The sequence below is a fragment of the Lepus europaeus genome, chromosome 13 (genome assembly GCF_033115175.1).
Source record: "Lepus europaeus isolate LE1 chromosome 13, mLepTim1.pri, whole genome shotgun sequence".
NCBI lineage: Eukaryota > Metazoa > Chordata > Mammalia > Lagomorpha > Leporidae > Lepus > Lepus europaeus.
Genome location: NC_084839.1, coordinates 38,608,926 through 38,630,644, shown reverse-complemented (window position 1 = coordinate 38,630,644; position 21,719 = coordinate 38,608,926). Strand labels below are relative to the sequence as shown.

Below are 21,719 nucleotides of genomic sequence, written 5' to 3'. Positions count from 1 at the left end.
TTGCCCCTCTTCCAGGCCAGCTCTCTGCTGTGGCCCAGGAGTGCAGTGGAGGATGGCCCAAGTGCTTAGACCCTGCACCCCATGGGAGACCAGGATAAGCACCTGGCTCCTGCCTTTAGATCAGCACGGTGTGCCGGTGCGCCGGCCACAGCGGCCATTGGAGGGTGAACCAAGGCAAAAGGAAGACCTTTCTCTCTATCTCTCTCACTGTCCACTCTGCCTGTCAAAAAAACAAACAAACAAACAAACAAAAAAAAAAACTATGATAAGCGAGAGGGCAATAGCAATACTTTAAATTTGCTATTCTTTTCCATGATATTAGAATGATAACCATCTCAAATCAAGTGTGTCTGGTGTCAGAGCAGGTTTTGTACACTGGCATAGAATTAAGTTTTCTGTGTCCCTGCTTTACTGGCTTTTGACAAAACTTTTGAGGTCCTCAAGGAAAGTAATATACTCCTGATGCTCCACCAATTCATCCACAAAACTACTGTCCACCCCTTGGTCTGCTAGCAAATCCATTAGGCGGTCCATACAAGCCCCAAAATAGAGAACATGTGCCCTCCCACTCAGACTTGCCAGTAGTTGCCAAGCTAACTTCCTTCACAGGAAATGTCCTGAGCTCCCTCATCTTCTCCAACCTCGTCTTCTGGATAGTGACAATCTAGTACAAGAGCCTTCTTGACATCACTCTAACTTCAACCATGAAACTGGGAGCTGATGCCAACTCAGGATCCTTTCCTCAACTTCCCTTGTGAGGCTTCTCTTGACCATCAAATGTTGGCAGGATGTTATTGTTAATGTTGAAAGTGACGATAATGTTTTATTTAGCAAGACACTTCACACCAATTTAGCTTCTGTCCCTTTTACTTCCAGTTCCCAACCTCCAGACACAAAGATTATGCTTCTCTAAGCTTATCTGACACAACCAAAACCCCACACAAGTTATATCACCAACATCTATTCTAAGAAGAAAGGATAATGTGTTTATAATGGACAATGCAGACATTAATATTTATACAGGAGTCACTGGCCTCCTAAGAAGAAACCATTTAATGAAAATTTTTTATTGGCTAACTCCCCTTACTACAAGCTTCAAGACAGTCAGGATTTTTGTATCATTCACTGAGATTCCCTAATGAAAACAATGCTTTCACATGTAGCATTTGCTTAACAAATACTTGTTAAATTATTCTATTTTCATTCTGGGAGTTAATTTCAGTCATCAAAAAGCTATTAACAGATTGCGTATGCTTTATCAGGAATGTTTAGGACCAGAATTGTTTTTCATTTTGGAGTTTTTTTGATTTTAGAGTATCTGCATAAACTTTACTGTTTGAGCATCTCAAACCTGAAATCCAAGCTATTATGAAATATGAAACTTTTGAGCCTTATGTCACTGCTTAAAAGTTTTGGGTTTCAAAGCATTTCTCATCAGGGATGCTCAATGTGTGCTACAATCATCATCCCCAAATAAAAGGCATAATAATAGGTTCAGTTTTAGTCAAGCTATTTAACAATTACCTTTGAGAGTAATCTTAAAGCTGAAATTAAGACTACTGTGGTTCTTAGGAAGTTATAATTAACTTTTATAAAATATCTGAAACAGTTCCTGAAACCTTAGCTTAGCGTCTTACTTCTTTTCTAATTTATTCACATGAATCAAATATTTTAAAACACAGACCGTAAATGACAATGGTAATAATTATTTCTTATGGCAATCATAAGGTTCATACTCAAAAAAGCATAAAAAAAGTATCACAGAAAAGTAACACTTAAACAGATAAAAGTCCCTGAATTCACTGCCTTAAATCAAATAAACACCTAGAAGGCATTGCTGATGATGTCCCCCTAGGCAAAAAAAAAAAAAAAAAAAAAAAACTGCAACCAAAGTGAGCTCTACCAGTAGTTTGTATCTTTCTCAGGTGTTTAAGAGTAGGGAAGGAGGGTTTCCAATAGTTAGGAGGGCCAGTGCAACCTGACTCAATTTTTCTGATTAAATCCTAACCAGACATTACATTTGCAGAAAAAGATCGACAGCAGAGGATTAAAATAACCTTTCATATTCCCAAAGCTTTCTATATTTCACCATCACAATTCTCATTACTCTGTGTTTTAAAAGCCTACATTATAAGCTCCATAAAGGACTTGTTTATAGCTGGAAGAGTACTGAGCACATACCAGGCATTCAACAAATATTTCCTGAATAAATACTGCCTAAATTCCCATAGAATTATAAGTCTCATGAGAGCAGGGTTTTGATTGTCTTATTTACCAATTTCTCTGCAGGTACAGGGTGAAATCACAGAAACCAATCAAAATCAATCTTCTTAATGAAACAATCTACAACAAGGAATCAAAAAAAGCGAATGGTAGGTGTTGGCCTAGCACTTAAGACACTCTTGTCCCTTATCAAAGTGCTTAGGTTTGATACCCACCTCCAGCTTCTTGCTAATGCAAACCTTGGGAGACAAGGGGTGATGGTTCAAGTGATTGGGTTTCTGCCATCTACATGGGAGACTTGGATTGAGTGTCTAGGTCCCAGGCATTTAGGGAATAAACCAGCAGATGGGACAGGGATCCCTCCCTCTCTCCCCATCTCTCAAATAAAGTTAAAAAAAAAAAAAAAATTCACAGGGGCAGGCATTTGGCCTAGTAGTTAAGATATTAGTTATGGGGCTGGTGTTGTGGCACAGTGGGTAAAGCTGCTGCCTGCCACACCAGCATCCCATATGGGCACCGGTTCTTGTCCCTGCTGCTCCACTTCCCATCTAGCTTTCTGGCAATGGCCTGAGAAAGCAGCAAAAATAGCCCAAGTGTTTGAGATCCTTCCACCTATGTGGGAGACCTGGAAGAAGCTCCTGGCCCCGGCCAGGCCCAGCCCCAGCTATTGCCACCATCTGGAGAGTGAACTAGCGAATGGAAGATTTCTCTCTGTGTCTCTAACTCCCCCTCTCCAACTCTGACTTTCAAATAAAAAAATCTTAAACAAAAAAAAGATGCTAGTTAAGACAGTCACATAGGAGCACATGGGTTGAATACCCTAGGAGGCAAGCAGTGCTGACTCAAGTGACTGGATTCCTGCCACCTGTATGGGAGACCCGGATTGAATGCCTGCTTCCAGCTTTGACCCTGGCCATTTTAAGTATGTATTTGTAATATAAACTAGCAGATAGAAGCTCTTTCTCTCTCTCTCTCTGTGCTTCTGCCTCTCAAATGAATTTTCTCTAAAAGGGGCCTATATAAGTCTCAAATCCATAACCTCAGCTCCCTTACAGAATGATCTAATGAACAAAGATATGAAGTTTCACTTCGTAATCATTAATTCCTCTTCACAAACATTCTTATCAAAAACTTCAAAAAGGGGGTGGATATTTGGTCTAGCAGTTGACATCTGCAATCCCATATCAGAGAATCTGGGTTTGATACCTGTCTCCCACTCCTGATCCAATTTTCTGCTAATGTGAACCCTGGGTGGCAGAAGTGATGGCTCAAATAACTGGGTTCCCACAGCCCCTGTGAAAGAATCATATTGAGCTTTAGGCTCCCAGGTTTGGCTCTACTGAGGCCTGTCCAATGTGGGCATTTAAGGAGTAAACTGAAGGATGGGAACTATTTCTCAAAAAGAAATCATTTTTAAAAAGAAGTCAAATATTGATTATCTTTCTAACCATCTCTAAACTTTGTTCCTCAATATTTTATCTCAAATAATCCACATTAATAGATCCCCCAAAAAAAGGAATCATTGTTTGTGCCATAAATATATCCACATCAATCATAACTGGAGAAAATTTAAAGAAAAAACAAATGCCAACAGGTACTCAAAGCAGTCAAAGGCTATGCCCCAACTAAACTTAAAATAAGATATCCTTCAAAGTTTTTTAAGACAAAGAATCTCTCACACATCAACAGAAGTCAATTATGACACTTTTCTGGGACAAATCGCTCAAAGAAAAATGCAAAAAAAAATTTGTCATTTGCTCTGAAATGTAACTTAAAGATCAGCATAAGATTTTCAATTCTAAGTCAGCATGCCAAGAGTCAAGTCAAATATGATTTAAGGAACTGTCTGATACTAGTAGTGAATAGCTCTGTTTTAAAATAGGAAGTTACTAAAGAGCTTCCGCACAAAAAGGAAGCCATCGTCAGAGTAAAGAGGCAACCCACAGAATGGGAGAAAATATTTGCAAGTTATATCTCTGACAAGGGGTTAATAACTAGAATATATAAGGAATTCAACTCAATAGGAAAACAAAACACACACACATAAGAACAAATAATCCAATTTAAAAATGGGCACTAGATCTAAACATGTCTCAGAGGAAGACATACAAATGACCAACAGGTACATGAAAAAATGCTCAGCATCACTAATTATCAGGAATATGCAAATCAAAACCACAATGAGATACCCCCTCACTTCAGTTAGACTGGTTATTACCAAAAGACAACAAATTCTGGATAGGACATGGAGAAAAGGGAACCCTGTACACTGTTGGTGGGGATGTAAATTAGTATAGCCATTGTGAAAACAGTATGGAAGCTCCTCTGAAAACTAAAAATAGAACTATCATATGATCTAGCCATCATACCACTGGAGATATATATATATATATATATATATATATATCTCCAAGGGAAATTAAATCAATGTCAGAGATCTCTACACTCCCATGTTTACACTATTCACAATAGCTAAAAAGTGGAAACAACCTAAGTATTTATTCACTAATGAATGAATATAGAGAATCTGGTACTCAGCCATTAAAAGGATGTCATTTCCAACAACATGGAAAGAACTGGAGGTCATTATGTTCAGTGAAATAAGCCAGGCATAAGACAAGAATCACATGACCTCACTTATATATGGAGTCTTCAAAAAAGGTGATCTCAGGGCAGGCATTTGGAACTCAGAGTGGATAGTCCACATTTTGGAGTGCCTAGGTTCAAGCCCCAGGATACCATCTCCACTTCCAATTCCAGCTTCCTGTTAATGGGCACCCTAGGAAGAAGCAGGTAATTACTCAAGTACTCAGGCCCATGCCACACACATGAGAGACCCAGACTGAGCGCTGGACTCCTGGCTTCAATCTGGCCCAGCCCCAGCTGTTGCTGATATTCAGGAAGTGAACTTGCGGATGGAAGCTCAGTCACTCTGTCTCCCACCTTTCAAATACATACAAATTTTTAAAAGATGTATTTATTTCTTTGAAAGTCAGAGTTACAGAGAAAGAGGGGGAGATAGAGATCTTCCATCCACTGGTTCACTCCCCAGATGATCACAATGGCCAAGGGGTAGGCCAGGCCGAAGCCAAGAGCTTCTTCCAGGTCTCCCACATGGGTAGCAGGGGCCAAGCACTTGGGTCATCTCCACTGTTTTCTCAGACACATTAACAGAGAACTGGACAGGAAGTGGAGCAGCCAGGACTTGAACTGGTACCCATATGGAATGCCAGCATCACAAGCAGTGGCTTTAACCACTATGTGACAATGACAGAACTATATTTTTTCAATATTTATTGGTTGCGATTTCTGGGTTCTTCATGAGATTCAAAAAAATCCTTATTTAAGTCAAACAAGCTTTGCTATCTGATTCCCCAGACCACAGAAGATTTAAAATTGGGAAACAGAAAGCCGTATCAATGAAGACTCTGGGAAGCAGTGGTGACATAAGTAATTAGGTTCCTGGGAAACCTGAATGGCATTCCCAGCTTCCAGTTTCAGTCCAAGCCCAGCCCCATTGCAGGCATCTGTGGAGTGACCCAGTAGATAGGCATATGTTTTTTCTTTTTCTGTTTCTCTACCTCTCAAATAAAAAAAGCCAGAATTTTAAAATATGAAATTCAAAGACCAGCAAGACAATAAACACTAACCAATCCTTTGTAATTGCATTATAGTACCTAGAATACCATTTCTTGCTAAAAGGAGCCATGACTTGCCAGAAAAATAGCTGACTACAAGACTAAAGTGGATAGCATAAAAGATATGTCTACAGGCTGGTGCTATGACATAGCAGGTAAAGCAGCAGCCTGCAGTGCCGGCATCTCAAATGGCCGCTGGTTCAAGTCTCAGCTTCTCTTCCAATCCAGCTGTCTACTTATGGCCTGGAGAAACAGAAGATGTCTCATGTGCTTGGGCCCCTGCACCCACATTGGAGACCCATAAGAAGCTCCTGGTTCCTGATTTCAGATCAGCCCAGCCATTTAGGGAGTGAACCAACAGATGGAAAAATCTCTCTCCCTCTCTGTAACTCATTCAAATAAATAAATTAAAAAAAAAAAAAAAGTAAGTCTAGAACATCTTGAGAATCAGAAAGCAAGGAATATCCCTAAGGTCAGGAATCAGGAGCTAATTTGAAGATGCTTCCACAGACCAAAAATGGGAAAATGCGAACACAAAAAACCTAGTATCTATGGCAGACAGAAATATAGCAAATACATAAAAATCAACTTTTCAATAGAAATCAAAGATTCAGGTTTTTATGTGAAATTTCCTAATTTTAAAAACACTCAAAAGAGTCAAACATGTCTGTCAGCTAAGTCTGAACCACAGCTGCCTCTGGCCCAGAGACATGTTTCTCAAATTAAGGCCTGGGAAAAGAAAAGGAAGCCAGATGATTTACCCTTAGATTTATCTTAATGGTGCTGTGGAATTTTCTGGGAGATAGAATAATTCTATATTTTTATAGCTGCATTATGGAGTATAATGCAAACTTCATACTGTTAGAAGAAATTTATTTAAAAATAATTTCAAGGTCACAGAAAAGGTGCAAAAACAAGAACAGTACAGGGATGGACATTGCGGTGCAAAAGGTGAAGCCACCACTTGGGATGCCCACATCCCACACTGGAGTGCCTGGGATAGAGTTTCAATTCCTTTTCCACTCTAGCTTCCTGCTAATGTACTTGAGAGGCAGCAAATGATGGCCTAAGTACTTGGATTCCTATCACCCACACTGAAGGTCCGGATTGAGTTCCTAGCTTCTGGCTTCAGTCTGGCCTAGTTGTTGCTGGCATTTGAAGAGTGAACAAGTGGATGAAAGATCTCTCTCCCTCTCTGTTACTCTGCTTTCAAACAATAAATAAATCCTCAAAAAAAAAAAAAAGTGTGCAATTAACACTCATACCGCTTTTACCAAATTTACCTGTTGTAAACCTTTTACCCATGTTTTATTTGCACACATGCAGGCACCCTCCCACTCTCTATATATACATATATGTCTATACATAAATATATACATGTGTGTAACTATATATTTGCATATATAAAAAAACATGCAAGGGGGTTGGACCTGTGGCATAGGAGATTAAGCCTTCACCTATAGTGCTGGCATCCCACATGGGTGTGAGTTCCGGCTGCTCCACTTCAGATCCTGCTCCCTGCTAATATGCCTGAGAAAAGCGGCAGAAGATGACACAGGTGCTGGGCCCCTGAACCCATGTGGGAGACCGGAAGAACCTCTGGGCTCCTGGCTTTTGCCTGGCCCAGCCGTCACGGCCATCTTGGGAGTGAACCAGCAGATGAAATGTAACCCTCTCTCCTTCTTAGAACACCCATATCCCATATTGGAATGCCTAGGTTAGAGTTTCAGCTTTGCTCTTGATTTCAGCTTCTCTAATGCCCACCCTGGTAGGCAGCCAATGATGGCTCAAGTACTTGGGTCCCTGTCACCCACATGGGAGACCTGGACTGAGTTCTCAGCTACTGGTTTTGGCCTGGTCCAGCAACGATTATTGCAGGCATGGCAGAGCAGAGATCTCTGTCTCTATCTACCTTTCAAATAAACAAAAAAACAATATCAATATTACATTTTTTAAAGATTTATTTATTTTTTTGAATGAGTCAGAGAGACAGAGAGAGAGAAAAATCTTCCACCCAATGGTTCCCTCCCCAGATGGTCGCAATGGCAGAGCTGGGCCAGGCCAAAGCCAGGAGCACGGAGCTTCTTCCAGGTCTCCCACATGGGTCAGAGGCCCAAGGACTCAGCCAGCTTCCATTGCTTTCCCAGGCACATTAGCAGGGAGCTAAATCAGAGGTGTAGCAGCCAGGACTTGAACCAATGCACATATTGGGATACTGGCACTGTAGACTGTGGCTTAACCTGCTGTTGTGTCACAGTGCCAGCCCAGATATTACACTTTTTTAGGCACCCTTTAAGAATAAGTTACAGGGAGGCCAGTGCTGTGGCGTGGCAGGTAAAGTCGCCACCTGCAGTGCCGGCACCCCATGTGGCCGCTGGTTTGAGTCCTGGCAGCTCCACTTCCGATCCAGCTCTCTGCTGTGGCCTGGTAAAGCAGTGGAAGATGCCAAGACCTTGGGCCCCTGCACCCACGTGGGAGACCTGGAGGAGGCTCCTGGCTTCAGATCGGCTCAGCTCCGGCTGTTGCAGCCAACTGTGGAGTGAACCAGTGAATGGAGGACTTCTCTCTCTCTGCCTCTCTGTAACTCTGCCTTCAAATAAATAAATAAATCTTTAAAAAAAAAAAAAAGTTAGTTACAGGGGCCAGTATTGTGTAGCAGGCAGAGTTGCCACCTGCGAAGCCAGCATCCTATATGGGGCACTAGTTCATGTCTTAGCTGCTCCACTTCTGACCTAGCTCCCTGCAAGTGCCCAGGGAAAGGCAGCGGAAGACGGCCCAGGTGTCTGGACCCCTGGCTACCCACTTGGGAAACCTAGAAGAAGCTCCTGGCTCCTGGCTTTGGGCTGGCCTAGCCCTGGCTGTTGCAGCCATTTGGGGGGTGAACCAGTAGATGGAGGATCTGTCTCTTCCTCTAACTCTTTCAAATAAGCAAATAAATCTTTAAAAAAAATTAAAAAGTTACATTCATCATGGCTTTGTATCCCTAATTTCAATATGTATTTCATAAAACTAAAAATATTATCTTGGGGCCAGCGCTGTAGAATAGTGAGTAAAGCCACCGCCTGTGGTGCCGGCATGCCATATGGGAACTGGTTCAAATCTGGGCTGCTACTCTTCCAATCCAGTTCCCTGCTGATGGCCTGGGAAGGCAGCAGAAGATGGCCCAAGTCCTTGGGCCCCTGCAGCCACGTGGGAGACCCTAGAGGAAGCTTCTGGCTCCTGGCTTCAGATCAGCCCAACTCTAGCCACTGCAGCAATTTAGGGAGTGAATCAGCAGATGGAAGACCTCTCTCTCTGCCTCTGCATCTGTAACTCTGCCTTTCAAATAAATAAATAAATCTTTTTAAAATAATTATCTTACATAAATTTAGGATAATTATTCACTTCAGTAAGTTTAACATTAACACTTTTATCTTCCATGCATATTCTGATTTTGCAACGTCTATCAATATCCTTAATAGTATTCTTCCTCCAATACAGGGTCCAGTCTAGGGGAGAATGTTGTGCCTGGGATCAAGTCCTGCCTCTGCTTCTAATGCAGCCTCCTGTTAATGCACCTTGGGAGGCAGCAGACAACGACTCAAGTACTTGGGTTCCTGACATCCAAGTGGGAGAACCATATGCTTCCTAATTTTGGCCTGGCCCAGCTCAGCCGTTGCAGGCATTTGGGAAGTGAATCAGTGGATGGAGGTTCTCTGTCATTCTCCTTTTCAAATGAATACATAAATACACACACACACACACACATATATATAAAAGATCCAGTCTAGAATCAAGTATTACAATTAATTATACTATATCTCTAGTCTCCTTTAATCTACAACATTTTCACAACCCTTTTTTGTTTTTATAATATTAGCATTAAAGTACATAAACACATACACACACACACACACACACACGGGGTGGAGGGCAGAGATTTGGCTTAGCAGTTCAGTTAAAATACCACCAAGGACACCTGCATCTCATATCAAAGGGCCTGTCTCAGCTCCACTGTCCATTCCATTTTCCTGCTAATGCACATTCTGAGAGTGGATGATGGTTCAAATACTTGGGTGCCTATCAACTATGTGGGAGTTCCAAACTGAGTTCTCACTCCTGGCTTTAGCCTGGATCAACTCTAGCTATTGCAGAAATTTGGGAGAGTGAACCAGAGGATAGAGATCTCTCTCTCTCTCTCTCAAATAAAAAATATAGCACCTCCATATTTTTAAAAAAAGGGATATTCCTCATTTGGAGTTCCAAGTTTCTTCATGATTAGACTCAGGTAAAACATTTATGGCTAGAAAATAAAAGTGATGTGTCCTCCTCAGGGCATCATATCTTGAAGCACACAGCATCCACTGGTGTTACTTATTTTCATTTCACATTCAAGGTGTTGTCTGATTTCACTACTATATTCAGAGTTAACAGTTTTTTTCTTTTTTTTCCTTACAACATATAACCAATCTGTGAAGACGTCAAAACCTTCCTGGAAAGGGGCTGGTGTGGAGCACTGGGTTAAGCCACCACTTACAACCTTGGTATCACATACTAGAGTGCAAGTTTAAGATACTAGAGTGCTGGTTCAAGTCCTAACTGCTCTGCTTCCAATTCAGATTCCTACTAATGCACCTGGGAAGATGGCAGATGATGGCCCAAATGCTTGGGGTCCTGCTACTCATGTGGGAGACCTACATGGAGTTCCTAGATCCTGGCTTCAGTGTGGCTCAACTCTAGATGTTGCATTCATCTGAGGAGTGACCCAGAAGACGGAAGATCTCTTTCTCTCTCTGCCTTTCAAATAAATAAATCTTTTATTTATTTATTTATTTATTTATTGACAGGCAGAGTGGATAGTGAGAGAGAGAGAGACAGAGAGAAAGGTCTTCCTTTTTGCCGTTGGTTCACCCTCCAATGGCCGCTGCGGCCGGTGCATCGTGCTGATCCGAAGCCAGGAGCCAGGTGCTTCTCCTGTCTCCCATGCGGGTGCAAGGCCCAAGCACTTGGGCCATCCTCCACTGCCTTCCCGGGCCATAGCAGAGAGCTGGCCTGGAAGAGGGGCAACTGGGATAGAATCCAGCACCCCAACCGGGACTACAACCCAGTGTGCCGGCGCCGCAAGGCGGAGGATTAGTCTGTTAAGCCACAGCGTCGGCCAATAAATCTTTTTTTAAAAAATGATTTTAAAGTTCCTAAAAAAAGGAATGAAAGGGCCGGTGCCGCGGCTCACTAGGCTAATCCTCCGCCTTGTGGCGCCGGCACACCGGGTTCTAGTCCCGGTCAGGGCACCGGATTCTGTCCCGGTTGCCCCTCTTCCAGGCCAGCTCTCTGCTGTGGCCAGGGAGTGCAGTGGAGGATGGCCCGAGTCCTTGGGCCCTGCACCCCATGGGAGACCAGGATAAGCACCTGGTTCCTGCCATCGGATCAGTACGGTGCGCTGGCCGCAGCGCGCCAGCCGCGGTGGCCATTGGAGGGTGAACCAACGGCAAAAAGGAAGACCTTTCTCTCTGTCTCTCTCTGTCCACTCTGCCTGTCAAAAAAAAAAAAAGGAATGAAAGATAATGTGAGGGACAACTATTTTGCCTAGTAGTTAAGATGCCAGTTAATGTATACATGCGGCCGGCGCCGTGGCTCAATAGGCTAATCCTCCACCTGCAGCGCAGGCACACCAGGTTCTAGTCCTGGTTGGGGCGCCGGATTCTGTCCCGGTTGCTCCTCTTCCAGGCCAGCTCTCTGCTGTGGCCCGGGAGGGCAGTGGAGGATGGCCCAAGTGCTTGGGCCCTGCACCCCATGGGAGACCAGGAGAAGCACCTGGCTCCTGCCATTGGATCAGCGCAGTGCACCCGCCGCAGCGGCCATTGGAGGGTGAACCAATGGCAAAGAAAGACCTTTCTTTCTCTCTCTCTCTCATTGTCCACTCTGTCTGTAAAAAAAAAACAAAAAACAAAAAACAATGTATACATGCATTAAAACCCCACATGGCACACTATAAATATGTACAGTTCTTATGTAGCTGTTTAAAATTTGTGTTTTTTGTTTTCTTTTGTTTTGACAGGCAGAGTTAGACAGTGAGAGAGACAGAGAGAAAGGTCTTCCTTTGCCTTGGTTCACCCCCCAAATGGCTGCTACAGCCAGCGCGCTGCGCCGATCTGAAGCCAGGAGCTTCCTCCTGGTCTCCCATGCGGGTGCAGGGCCCAAAGACTTGGGCCATCCTCCACTGCTCTCCTGGGCCACAGCAGAGAGCTGGCCTGGAAGAGGGGCAACTGGGACAGAATCCGGCGCCCCGACCGGGACTAGAACCCAAAGTACCGGCGCTGCAGGCGGAGGATTAGCCTAGTGAGCCGAGGCGCAGGCCGCTGTTTAAAATTTTTAATGATGATAATAAATGAAAGACATCCACATCCCAGATCTGAGCACCTGAGTTCAATACCTGGCTCTAGCTCCGGACTCAAGTTTCCTGCTAATGCAGAACCTAGGAGACAGTAGTGATAGCACAAGTGATTGGGCTCCTGTCACCCATAAGGAAGACTGAGTTCCCTGCTCCAGCTTCAGCCAGGCACCCCCAAACCCCAATCCAGCCCAGGCCTAGGCAGGCATTTGGAGAATCAATCAATCTGACTCTCAAATAGTATTTATTTTTTTTAATTTAAGAAAGATTTTCCATGAACTTTGAGTTCTCTTGTATATAGGAGGAAATTTAAAACCATGTATACTTTCTGCTCTACATCAAATATTCCCTTATATTGATGATTCCTGTCTGAACCAGGCCAAATTGTGATTGCAAAATAATATATGAATTATTCATATGAGTAACCATATGAATTTTAAAGTTAAATAGACTTCAACTTTTGGCTACACTCCCAGATCCCTTAGGGATAAGCACTCTCTCCTCCAATCGAGGAGCACTATAATGCAATGGTTTGAGAGTGCAGGAATAGATGAGGAACAGCGTGGGGGGAAGGGTTACTTGAGCCATGCCTTAAAGCCTGAGTAGATTTTAAATAGCTAATAAAGAAGTAAGGAACCAGTCAAGACATAGACAAGTATATCACAAAAACTAAAAGAATACTATAAATCCTCTTTCAAAACAAAGAATCTTTTGCAAAGTAAATATCATACCCTATTCTAACAATTTTATAACGCCACATTATACATACTGAATCTGTCTGAATTACACTGATTCTAAAACTCTCTCTATATATATACATATAAATCTTCTTAATGAAATTGGTATTGACCATTTTCTAATCATTACATTCAGATTCTATTTTTCAAAGACATGATATACAGTTCACTGTAATTTCTGATTACTTAAACGTTTTCATATATGTTAACCTTCTCACTTAGTCTCTCAAAGATAGGAATTATCTACTAAAACTATTTCATGTGATTATGACCCACAGAAAGAAACTATATACAGCTAACTGAAGAAAATACACATATAGCTGAAATTAAAAGCTTCAAAAAGCATCATATTTTATAAGGAAGAGCACTATTATATTTTTTCTCCTTTCTTTTTTTTTTATTTTTATTTTATTTTATTTATTTTTTGACAGGCAGAGTTAGAGAGAGAGAGAGAGAGAGAGAGAAAGAGAGAGAAAGGTCTTCCTTTTTGCCGTTGGTTCACTCTCCAATGGCCGCTGCGGCCGGCGCATCTCGCTGATCCGAAGCCAGGAGCCAAGTGCTTCTCCTGGTCTCCCATGCGGGTGCAGGGCCCAAGCACTTGGGCCGTCCTCCACTGCACTACCGGGCCACAGCAGAGAGCTAGACTGGAAGAGGAGCAACCAGGACAGAATCCAGCGCCCCAACCGGGACTAGAACCTGAGGTGCCGGCACCACAGGCGGAGGATTAGCCAAGTGAGCCGTGGCATCAACCTCTTCTCCTTTCTAATGTTGGTTCTGACCACTACTAAACTGATTTCAAAATCCATTAAATACGTTATGCATATGAGTTGTACTTGAAAACCCTACTCAGAAATTGACACAGAATTCTTTATCAGATTCCCAATAAAGTTGGAACCATTTTCACTCATTCCGGGTGAAATTAAAAAAAAAAAAGTTGCTTAAATTTTAAAATAACTTTTACTTATTCTGTGATTATGCATTATTTTTTGGTCTTCAATGTCCAAAATTACAAAATGACACGTATGTGAAAGTGAAGCTTATTTTATTACCAATTACCTACTAATTCCAACTTTTTTCCTCCAAATCTTAATGGATCATGAAATCTCAACTGTTTCATTTCAAAGACACTTGAGAGTTTCAGCTTTTAACAAGTTTATATTTGCCTTACGGAAACAGTTATAACAAGTAATAATTACTTCTACCTTGTCACTACAGAAAAAGTTATTCTGTGGTAAATGCTCTTAAAAGTGTTCCTATCAAGTGTTCAAGGGTGAATACTTTGGCCTAGGAACAACGGAAGTGAATAAGGATGAATTTTTACAAAGGAAACAATGTTTGAGTTGGGCCTTGAAGGCTAATAAAAATAATCACAAGGACGAAAAGTGGCAACCTAATCTGGGGAACAAGATAGAAGTCCTTCTCACCAGAACATACTGAAAGACAATACAAAGAGCTAACAGAGGACTTGAGAATGAGGCTAAGGTGTCTGAATTTATTTTGTTAGCAAGGTCATAGAGCAAGCAGACAGGGTGAATGGCACAATCGAAGCTCGGCTTTAGGAAGATTAATCTGAGGGCCCTGTACAAAATAAACTAGACAGGTGGAGATTCTTGAGGCTATTCAATAAGCCAGGCACAGAATTATAAGTATTTGAACGATGATAGTGGAAAAGGAAAGTAAGGGATGAGAAAAGGTGACAAGAATTGACAAGTCTTAGAAGAGATTTAAACGTAATAAGTAAAAGTGGCGAGGAATCAAATGGTTCAGGGATTTCAAGGTTGACTGACAGTCAGAAATAAGGAAAACAAGCTAACTTGGAAGATGCATTTAGATTCATGTGTTAGATTTGATATACCAGTCAGTTATAAAGAGTCAATAATGGAGTTATGGAGTAGGGAAAAGAACATTTAACACTATAAAAAAAAAAAAATCTGAGTAAAAGTTCAAAAAAAAAGCTGGTATCCAATAAAAAGAAAACAGAATGCAAAATTATGTGTATGGTATGACTTTAACTATTAAAAAACTAGGCAAGGCCGGCGCTGTGGCTTAACAGGCTAATCCTCCACCTTGCGGCACCAGCACACTGGGTTCTAGTCCCGGTCGGGGCCCCGGATTCTATCCCGGTTGCCCCTCTTCCAGGCCAGCTCTCTGCTATGGCCCGGGAAGGCAGTAGAGGATGGCCCAAGTCTTTGGGCCCTGCACCCACATGGGAGACCAGGAGAAGCACCTGGCTCCTGGCTTCGGATCAACGCGATGCGCTGGCCGCAGCAGCCACTGGAGGGTGAACCAACGGCAAAAAGGAAGACCTTTCTCTCTGTCTCTCTCTCACTATCCACTCTGCCTGTCAAAAAAAAAAAAAAAAACTAGGCAAAAATAGTTAAAAGGTGGGGCCAGCACTGTGGCACAGCAGGTTAACGCCCTGGCCTGAAGTACTGGTTCAAGATGCGGCTGCTCCACTTCCTACTCAGCTCTCTGCTGTGGCCTGGGAAAACAGCAGAAGATGGAACAAATCCTTGGGCCCCTGCACCTGAATGGGATACCTGGCTCCTGGCTTAGGATCTGTGCAGCGCCGGCCATTGTAGACAATTGGGGAGTGAACCATCAGATGGAAGACCTCGCTCTCTCTCTCTCTGCCTCTCCTCTCTCTTCTTTAAAGATTTATTTATTTTACTTGAAAGTCAGAGTTTCACAGAGAGAAGGAGAGGCAGAGAGAGAGAGTCTTCCATCCGCTGATTCACTCTCCAACTGGCCACAACGGTCAGAGCTGCGCTGATATGAAGCCAGGAGCTTCTTCCGAGTCTCCCATGCGAGTGCAGAGGTCCAAGTACTTGGGCCATCTTCTGTTGTCCCAGGCCGTTAGTAGTGAAGTGGACGGGAAGTGGAGCAGCTGGGACTTGAACCAGCACCCATATGGGATGTTGATACTACAGGCAGCGGCTTAAAATAGCACCGGCCCCTTGAACATTTCTTAACACGCATGCAACCTAATACTTTCATGGACCAGTACTGTGCTTGGTTGTCCTTATGGGAAGGACAAATAAGAGACATGCTTCTGGCCAGCACTGTGGCTCACTAGGCTAATCCTCCAACTGCAGTGCCGGTACTCTGGGTTCTAGTCCTGGTTGGGGTGCCAGTTCTGTCCCGGTTGCTTCTCTTCCAGTCTAGCTCTCTGCTGTGGCCCAACAAGGCAGTGGAGATTGGCCCAAGTGCTTGGGCCCTGCACCCGCATGAGAGACCAGGAGAATGCCCCTGGCTCCTTGCTTCAGATCGGCGCAGCGTACGGCCATAGCAGCCATTTGGGGGGTGAACCAACAGAAGGAAGACCTTTCTCTCTGTCTCTAACTCTGCCTGTCAAAAAAAAAAAAAAAAAAAAAAAAAAAGACATGCTTCTTGCTTTGTAGAGCTTACTGTCAACTTTTAAATAGGCATTTACTCATTTTTTTTATCAAGTCTAAGTAAAATACCAAAAATGGGACAGAACTGTTTCTAAATGCTATGCTATTTATCAAACAAATAACCTCTTTATTTTTCAAAAATATTTTATTTATTTGAGAAGTAGAGTTACAGACAGAGGAGAGACAGAAAGAAAGGTCTTCCATCTGCTGGTTCATTTCCCAAATAGCCTCAATGGCCAGAACTGGGCCAATCTGAAGCCAGGAACTCCTGGCTCCTATCTTCGGATCGGCCCAGCTCCTGCCACAACGGCCATTTTGGGAGTGAACTAGCGGATGGAAGACCTCTGTTTCTGCTTCTGTAACTTTGCCTTTCAAATAAATAAATAAATCTTTTTAAAGAAAGAAATGTTCAAGTTAAGGGCCAGTGTTGTGGTATAGCAGGTTAAGCCACTGCCTGTGATGCCAGCATCCCACATGGCTGCTGCACTTCTGAACTAGCACCCTGCAAAAGTACCTGGAAAAGCAACAGAAGACAGCCCAAGTGCTTGGGCCCCTGTACTCCCCAGGAAGACCCAGAGGAAGCTCCAGGCTCTCAGGTTGGGCATGGCATAGCCCCAGCAGTTGCAGCCATTTGGGGAGTGAACCAGCAAATGGAGAAGTGTGTTCTCCCCCCGCCCCAACTCTGCTTTTCAGATAAATAATAAATCTTAAAAGAAAAAAAATGCTCAAGCTAATCCTTGCTATAGACTGTGTACTCTCTAAGAGTTACTTACCACTCATGTCATCTTAGGCAACTTAAGCCTACTTTGAACCTTTTAAGAGTCAACCAGTAAGAAATTAAAAGTTGTTTAAGAAAAACCTCTCCTCAAGATGTTTTTACAGGAGAAACATTTTCATGTGAATATTTTAAGGAATGCTTTAGACTAGATTAATACTGAAAATTCACATATTGCATTATTCCTGCAAGTAAGCAAAACTATATGTGTGGTAAGAAATTATAGTTCTCTTTGCTTTTCAAATAAATAACAAATAAATCAACTCTAGGGCTGGTGTTGTGGCACAGTGGCTTACCTGCAACACCAGTATCCCAAGTTGAAGCACTGGTTCAAGTCCTGGCTGCTCCAATTCTGGCCTGGCCCAGCCCTGGCCTTGCAGCCATTTGGGGAGTGAACCAGTAGATGAAAGACCTCTTTGTTTCTGTCACTCTGCCTTTCAAATAAATAAAACAGATCTTCTAAATTATCACAGTTCTAATATTGTGATATTAAAAACATTGTTTTCTTAAAATGTCATATATTGAAGCATACTGCTACTATTTATTTATATTTATACTCAAAATGTTGTTTCTTATAGATACTAATCCAATAATTTCATTTATTCCAATTTTCCTTGGAAAAAAAATTTGTATTTTAATTTTTGAGGCATAAAAAGATGATATTGTTAGTATATGCTTTCTTTGTTATTATTATTTTTTTTTATTTGAAAGGCAGAGTTACAGAGAGAGGAAGAGACAGAGAAATCTTTCATTTGGATGCTAGTTCATGCCCCAACGCCAAGAGTTGGGCCAGACCAATGGCAGGAGTCAGGAGCTTCCTCATGCTCTCCCACATGGATGCAGGCGTCCAAGCACTTGGGCCATTCTCCACTGCTTTCCTAGGCACATAAGCAGGGAGCTGGACCAGAAGCCGAGCAGCTGGGACTGCTGGACCAGCATCCATATGGGATCCTGCTGTTGGCAGCTTTACCCACTAAGCCACAGTACACTTCCCAGTATATACTTTCTTTAATGTGTAAACATTGATTAACTTCTAGGCTAATTCTAACATAACAATCTTAAAATTAAAACTGTTATTACGAAAAACAAATGCTAAATAAAGTATGAAATGTCCCCAACCTCCAACTTGGGAAAATCACTAAGAAAAGCTATCTCAATAGCTTCCAATTTTTGCACATAGATCTGAGATTTACCATAAACTGTATAAGACAGGCATTTAGCCTATCAGTTAAGATAATGATTAAGATCCTGTGTCCCATGCCTGGGCTCAAGTCCCAGCCCTGCTGCTGATTCCAAGTTCCTGCTAATGCAGACTCTGGAAGGCAGAAGGTGATGGCTCAGGTAGTTGGGTCTAGACCACCCACATGAAATCTGGACTGAGTTTTTTAACATTGTGGGTTCCTGAAGAGTCAATCAGGGGATGGGGGAGTGCCCCCAACACTTGCCTTTCTTTCTCTTTCCGCCTCTCTCTCAAAAAATTAAAAATAAATATATATGCACACACTACATAGACATTTTGTGTGTGTTTATGTATGTAATGATTTGAATACAAGACATCAAAATAATTTGGGGTACTTTCTCCCAGTAAGTTTAAAAAAATTATCTCCAAAGCACTGTCCTTTGAAATTACCATAATTTGTGAGCTAAAAGATATACTTAAGGGAAATTCCAGAGTACAAGCACCTGCCAGCAAAGTTGCCAGTAGCTCATTAGCTGCAGAGATTAAAAGAATCCTTCAGTTGTTTTTACATAAAACAAAATAATACACATATCTAACTTCAATGTGGCATTTATAAAACAGCCAATCACCTAACATTCCTTACTGTGATTTTTAAAAAAACACTACATTTACTCCTAACTGCCATTAGGCATCTTATAAAATATATTTAATACACTGGTTTCCTTATCTAAGCACTCAATAATCAAGGTTACAGTTTGAATTTTAAGCTTCTCACTTTACAAAATTATTCACCATAAGATTAACTTAAATAATCAACTTTTCTAGAATCGCTATTTATCAAGCACTCTATTTTTCTGCTTATAAAAATGTAGTTTTCTTACAATTTTTCAAGAACACTTCTAGTATATCAAAGGAGATCCACACGTACACTTCCTTGAGAATAAATGCTTTCAATACTTCTAACCCCAGAAGAACTTCACATGTTTTGAATTCCTGCTTGGTTAAAAAAAGTTTTTAAACACTACTACAGTACAAGTGCTTGCCTTTATAGTCATGGCTTTCTCGATGGTAAAATAAAGATCAACGTAACCCTAAGCTCTAGAGTAATGAAGTGCAGGGAACAGAAACAAGCAATTTGGCAAGAGCTGAGCAAAGCTCGGCTTAAAGGCTACCAGTAAAATATACCAGCACTACCCATCCCCCACCCCAACCCTTTAAGGTTTCAATTAAGTTGGGGCCTAGTTTTACTCTGACTAGGGGGACAGAAAGAGAAAGCACAGAGCTTCTGCTAAGAAGTATCTTCCTTAGCAGCAGTTCTAGAAATACTGTCAGGAACCATTTCCTTCCCTGTCTTTAGGGAGAGGCCTATCTCTCCTGCTTCTGATCTACATCATTATCTAAAGGAAGGAAAAGGTTCATCAGGTACCACCCAAAGGATGGCATCAAACAACAAACAAAAAATATCCAACATTAAGGTAAGCTACAAGGCTCTTTATAAAATAAGAGGGTCCTCAACTTCAATTCATCTTCATTTTTCAGTCTCTTATTAACACCACATGAATTGGTTAAGAAGGAATAAAGTTAATTAATAAGGCATATCCACTGTTTTAAAATAAACTTAAGAAAGTTTATTAATTGGTGAAAGAAAAAAAAACACATACAGAAGTTGAAGCTTCAGTGAACCTTCTAGAAGTCCTCAGAACCAATAGAAGAAAAGTAAAAGTAAGCAGTAATCCCAACAATCTTACAGGTTGTAGAGCCAATGCAGTACAGTTAACACAGCCTCAGACATCTCCCCCAAAGCACTCAGTTTTTTACCTCATATATGATCACCTCTTTAGTGGACATATAGGACAAGTCTTTCAGTCCAATATGAACTACTGAGTAAAACCAGGTTTGAGACTAAAAAGCAACCAATGAAAAGTTGATCCTCTCCAAATAGGAGCCCAAGAATGAAACCACCTCACTATGTAAGGCATTACGAAACATCAGAGGTTAGACAATGGGCAACAGGTGCCTTTGAGGAGGCAACAGTGACACTCAGTTGCCTCCTATTTTAGGATTCCACCCTCAAAGCACTTTAATAGCATTTTTTTTTATTTCCAAGTCAGGACCAAAACCATTGATTCTACTTAATACCTTAAATGAGCCAACTGCTTTTCCACCTACTCTTTTAAGTTAGATTTGAAAACATCCACCTAATCCCAACGTTATCTGAACAGATTAAAAGTATGCCCTATGGCCAGATCATTGACTGATCCATGAACATTAACCAACGAGGGCTTTATTACCAAAAAATGCAACAGAAAGACTTCTATCCCCTCGTAAAATACTCAGACTACAAATCCCGGAACAGGTATCACAAAACTGCAATATCAGCCAAAGCAGAAACTGTTCCTCTCACCATCTTAACAGTTAAGCTAAATCTTTACAGTAACCAGATTCCAGGGCCTCAAAGAATAGTAATTCCAGACACAGGTTCTACAGCACTGAGCACCAGCCTGGAGTTGATTCCCCGCGCCAGCACAAAATTAACCACCTTCATTAGGGTAACAGGGAACACCGAAAAAGACACTTCTGCCACTTAATAACCTCTTCCCTTTCTTCATTCCACAAAGACAACATATTCCAAAAATGGAGAATCCTTTCCCTGACAGAGGCCCCCTTTCCTATGGATTCGTGGGGCCGGATGCCTTCTCCCCAGCATGCACGCGGGGCCAGAAAACACTTCTGCTTTCACTCTTAAGAGGGTCCCCCGACACGGATGCACCTCTTCCTTTCCCCTGTGGAGCAAAAGATGCTTCAGTGCTTCTGGTCTCTGCACTGCTGCAAGACGTTCAGGGAGGCAGAGGGGGTGTGAAGGGAAGTGGTCAGTTCCCCTAAGGAATACTTGAAAGAAGTCTCCAAATTTAACGTGGAGATCGAGGGGAGGGAGGCCGTTCCCAAAGAGGGAATTGGGGGTGGGGTGGGGGTGCGAGGGAAGAGTCCCCTACCCGAAATGGGAGCCTGAGAGTAAGGGCTGTTCCCACCCGGAAAGAGAGAGCGCGGTATGTAGAGACGGAGTGGAATGCTGCCTCCGAAGAAGAGTCTGGATTTGAAGAAGTCTTTGGCAAACCCTGAGAAGGGGTCTGTGGGGGGAAGGGGCCCTAAGTATATGGGGAGGGCTGCACCGGCTACTGGGGGCCTCTCTAAGGGGCGAAGGGGCTCCCTCGGGAGGAAGGAGAGCCCCGCACTGAAGGGGGCTCTGGGAAGAAAGGAGGGTCTAGCCCCGAGGAGGGCTGGGCATGGGGGAGGGGCCCTCGGTCCACCGGAGCCGGTGGGGGGGGCAGCCTCGAAGGGGAACATGTGCCGGGAACTACGGCCACACCGAGGGGCGGGGTGGAGCGCAGGGCCTGGGCTGT

General features: G+C 42.6%; 1 protein-coding gene and 1 pseudogene across 3 annotated transcripts in view; both read right to left on the bottom strand.

Moving 5' to 3' along the window:
- EML4 (EMAP like 4) overlaps positions 1 to 21,719 on the bottom strand; it is a 174,651-nt gene that overhangs the window by 152,588 nt on the left and 344 nt on the right. The gene's annotated exons all lie outside the window — the stretch shown is intronic.
- Positions 409 to 20,166, bottom strand: LOC133772945 (complement component 1 Q subcomponent-binding protein, mitochondrial-like; annotated as a pseudogene).